This window comes from Dendrobium catenatum, unplaced genomic scaffold, assembly GCF_001605985.2.
Source record: "Dendrobium catenatum unplaced genomic scaffold, ASM160598v2 original_scaffold_62511, whole genome shotgun sequence".
Lineage (NCBI taxonomy): Eukaryota > Viridiplantae > Streptophyta > Magnoliopsida > Asparagales > Orchidaceae > Dendrobium > Dendrobium catenatum.
The window spans coordinates 79,273-84,222 of NW_021380961.1; the positions used below are offsets into that span (position 1 = coordinate 79,273).

The window sequence follows — 4,950 nt, forward strand, 5'->3', positions numbered from 1 at the left end:
AATTTTAAACAAAAATTTTTTATGATATTTATATGAATCATGGGAACTGAAGATAAATAAAAGTTATATATAAATGATTACTTTTTTGAAATATATGATTGATATTATAACGATCATAATTAAAAAATTGTTCCAACTCTACTTTAAAATAAGTGCATTCTAACGCTTTGACAATTCCTTAAACTTTTGCATTTTTACATGTTAAGATATCCTAATGCAACATAATTTTTTTTTCCTACTACATAAAGAAAAATTGTGTCAAAATATTTTGATAAAAATTTATATCATGATGTATTTCAAAAAATTTTAACTTTCATATAAATATAATATATATAAATAAATAATTAATTTAATATTTCATTTTTTAATTAAAATTTTAATCAGAATTTTTTTTCCTTATAATAGGCATCTCATCTTGATGTATTACTTTGAGAATTTTGGCTATCAATTACGAGTTCTTTGATTTGAATCTTACATATAATATATATGTGAAATTATCTTAATTAATCTAAATATCTCAAAAATATATTTTCCTTGTAATAACTTATGCCTTTGAAAGTTGAAACCCTTACGCTAAAGAGGAATTTGATGCCGCCGGACACAAAGCGGAAGGAATCGGAAGAGTTTGCGTGTGAGGGAAGATATAAATAATATTCACATCAAACAATTGAAGTTTCTCATACACTCGAGAAGGCTAGATTGCAAGTCAGTTTTTACTGCAGCAAAGAACTGACTGACTTCTTTGATTGCTTTGCCTTTTGCTTTAAGAAACATTTTCTGATAAGTCCGAATAAGAACAAAAACAAGGGGTAGATTCATATGATGATTCCAGATGGAGGATTGTTTTGGCAGTCCGAGAAGGTGAAAAAAAACATCTAGAAGCAGAGAGAATAAATGCTCGTGAAAGAACTCGTAGACTTGTAGTTCATTAATTGAAGGGCTGTTTGAATGAAATATAGGAGTTTAAAATTTTTTGGTGTTTTATTGGAATACAAAGTGGAATAAAATAATTTAAATGTATTATAAGTCATTTTAGTTCAGTTTTGAAGTAAATCAAATTCGCTCAATTTTAAGTGAGAATTGTTTAGACCATAACTAAGCCCGCTTGACTGCCACCCACCAACATCACGATCTCCCCCACCGACCGCTGTCATTTTTAGACTTTATACTACATTCCTTATTTCAAACCAAATTAAAAAATAATAATAATCATTCATTTGCATTTACTTTACATTCATCAAAACAACTTCAAATATTTCTTTTACAATGCATTTCTTTTACTGTACATTCTTTTTACACTGCACTGTACATTCTTTTTACACTGCATTATTTTTATACCACAACCAAACATCCTCTAAAAATATTGTTGTACAATTGTATTTTTAAAATTATGTTTTTGAATTACATATTTTATAATTTATGTCTTATCATTATGCAAAAAAAAAATAAAAAATCTTCAAAATATTCAAAGTTACTAATTTTATCTTATTAATATGATTCTTCTAAGCTTATGTGTTTTTTATAAGGATATAGGCAAAAAATGATTTTGCTCTTCTAAGCTCCTAATCAATTTTTTACTACCAGTGATAAAAACTTTCCAATATTAAATTATGATCTACAAAAATAGTAAGAAATACTTTGAGTCATAAGAGCCATTGATAATATGGTGGATCCCATCAAAAGGTGGGGAATAAGGGTGTAAGTAAGTCAACCGTCACAAATTCTGCTCATTAACAAACTCGAGCCAAGCTTATCAAGTCACAAGCTTGAATTCAAGCTCGGATTAGGGCTTGTATATAATATGAGCTTGATTTTGAACTCGACAATACTCAGTATTTTCTTCAAACATTGACACTTTAATTCAAGCCATCTCCAATGAAATAACTGCCACAATCTCCAATGAACAACTGCCACAACTTCACCCTCTGCTATCATATATGCCTTTCTCTAACCAGTAGGTCCCATAAGTTTGCATTGTGGCTTCCTCGTTTATCCTAGGTCTAGCACTGCTATCACTTTTCCCCTTGCATTTTTTGCGATTTTGGCTTGAGCTCATGAATCGAGCTTGAACCCTATAAGTTTAATAATAAAAAACCTATCGTAGGGACTGCCTTGAGCATGTGTCATGCTCTGATAGGTGATACTTTTTTATTCAACTCCTCAGCTTAGAGATGAGTCCCCTTGTGTTAAGTATTCACATGGAAGTAGACAAATGTGAGTATAACAATGGGGTTAAATTGAAATGATTTTTGTTGACGAGTCTTTTAGTGGCACTGACGTTATATTGGATAGAATCCCTTGACTATTTGGATGTGGGGGTGAGCCTTCTTAAATAATAAGGGTAGCAGACTCCATAGCCAATTGAGTTTGGTGAGGCGAGCTTGAATCTTCTCAGGAGGATCCTTCCTTGAAGCTAGAATGATGAATTTTATTGATGACCCACCACTTGAAGTTACGACGAGTACCTTTGAGGGTGTACTTCTAGCTGGAAGGATGAGTTCTAATCTTAGTGGATTATGTGAACCCTTGGCATTTTCTTGAGAGGCGACTCCTATTTGGTTGCTTTGCTAAGTTGGTGTTAGTGACCTCTAGGTGAGTCATCATTGTCAAGATCCACAAGGTGTGAGTTCACCTGCTATAATCTATCAACTACTTGTTCAACACATGAAAGATATACATGAGTGTACATTTTTTATTCAAATTTACTTGTAGGCAACACCTAACCCTAATAATAGGTTTAGCTAGCTAGAGTGAGAAAACATAATGAGGGAATCACAAACTGTGGATAATCGAAGGATTATATGATCTCTACGAAAAGTAAAAATAGCATAAAGTCCTAATTATACCTATTGTCAAGATCCACAAGGTGTGAGTTCACCACCATTGCCAGCAGTCGCTAACCACCACCACAGCATCCCGCCACCACTATGGCCTGCCACCATCCACCACCACCGGTCGTCGTCGGCCACTTACCACTACCCTCTTTGTACTTTATATTGCATTCATTTTATTTCTAAACAAATAAAAATAACAATCTTATGCATTCCTTTTACACTCATCTAAATAACTCAAAAAATATTCCGCTCATGTTATATTTCTTTTACATTACATTATTTTTTTTAGTCAACTAAATAGCCTCTTAATGCACAAGCCATTGAAGAGAATCCTAAACCGTGCTGCTGTGGTGAATAGTCGTTGACCTGAATTCATAGCAAATGAGGCCCACATAAACGAGATTTTTTTTCTTCACTCCTTTCAATTATTTAGAATGTGCTGTCTGTTAGCGTATTGTGCAGACACATCATTCTTTAAAATGAAAAATAATAAATAAAAAAAAAACCACCGTAGTACCTTCGCAGACAACGATGGAAAAATCAAATTAATAATAGCAAATTTAGGACATTGACAGGATTATTGTAATCATCTTAAATACAGTTTCTTCCAATTATGCCGTCCCCACCAAAATTGTTTGATTAAACGAAATATCTTTGAAGAACCCTTCCTAAAAATTCTGTGACTGAGATTATGAAAGGATAAGACGAAATTACAATATCTATTTCTTGTTTCGGTTTCCGTCCTTATTCACAAATAGGAAATTAGATCGATATAGACCTTAATATTCCGGAATCCTAAACTCGTAGATCTAGTCTAATATATGAGATCGCAAATGATGAATCAGTCAAATTCACAAACAAGGTTAGTAACTTAGTAGGAGTATTTCTCCAGACATAAACTGCTCGCATCAGAGATCCCAAAGTATTGAAGAAGAGGGAAGAAGAAGAAGAATAAGAAGAAAATGGAGGAGAAAGCGAAACAAATCAATTGGAGATAGTTAAGAAAAGATGCGATAGTACCTCCTGCTATCTCGATCGAATCCCTCTGTGGCTCCTCAATGCTAAAGCTCCTCGCTCGGCCAGGAAAACCGATCGCTACACTGGAAAATCGAACTAGTGATTACCAATTGCTCGACGAAATGTTCCGGAGCATTCTAGAGGTAAATTTATGAGGCGTGGGAACCAACCCTTTACGCTTTCTCCCCGTGAGCTCACGAGCAAATTGGAAAAGCGGGACGAGCAAATTGGAGCAAGAACGAGTGGACAGAGAGAAGACGCAGATTGCGCCGTCACTTCGATTTAAAAGGCTGTCCGCCTGCTCTATCCAATTACATAAATGCCCTCAAATTTAAATGATATGTAAGGGCTATTTGGTAGTTAGTAGGATTAACTTTAATAAAATTAAATAAATCTTGTAAATCCGAATCTATCAAATTCTGAAAATTATTTGGTATGATATATGCTAAATTAGTAAATTCTGATAAATTCTTAAAAACTATTTGATAACTAATTCAGAATTTAATGTAATTAGTTTATTTAAAAATTTAATTTAATTTGATTTGAATTTAATAAATTATAATGATAAATAATATAATTAAAAATTAGGTTGATTAGTACTAATTATAAAATTAATTATTTAGGTGTTAATTTTAAATCACTCTTCATATTACAATTATGTAATTATATTCTTAAATTCTAATTAATTAGTTAATTATTTTTAGAAAATATAAATTATTTCACTAATACTCATACTAATGATTAAATTAATTACAACCTTTACAACAACCTCTCTTCCACCAACCCCAGTGCAGCAGAGTGCCATCATCCTTTCTTACCCTATTGGTGACGGTAGTACCAACGTCCTTTCTCATCCTCATAGTGACGATAGAGTACCGGCATCCTGTCTCACCCTCATGATGATGGCAAAGTACCAGATCTTCTCCAAAGATTTTCTCTTAAGAGTCTTCAAAGAAGTATGGCACAGATTTGAAGAACATACAAAGAGATCCTCAGCTTTGGGCAACTTTGTGAACCATTCACAATTTCTACTTGCAAGATCTCTCAATTCTCACTCCCAAATACTCTCCTAAGCACTCTTACTATCACTCCCAAGATA

General features: G+C 32.9%; 1 protein-coding gene across 4 annotated transcripts in view; it reads right to left on the bottom strand.

Moving 5' to 3' along the window:
• Positions 1 to 4,148, bottom strand: part of LOC110099526 (chloride channel protein CLC-c) — a 47,862-nt gene extending 43,714 nt beyond the window's left edge. For 3 of the 4 annotated variants that reach the window (XM_028691749.1, XM_020826715.2, XM_020826713.2), the window contains exon 1: positions 3,855 to 4,107. The gene's annotated coding sequence lies outside the window, so the exon portion shown is untranslated. Of the gene's footprint in view, positions 1 to 3,854 lie in introns of all 4 variants that reach the window. The other variant, XM_020826714.2, reaches the window with a different exon arrangement.
• Positions 4,149 to 4,950: the final 802 nt, after the last annotated feature.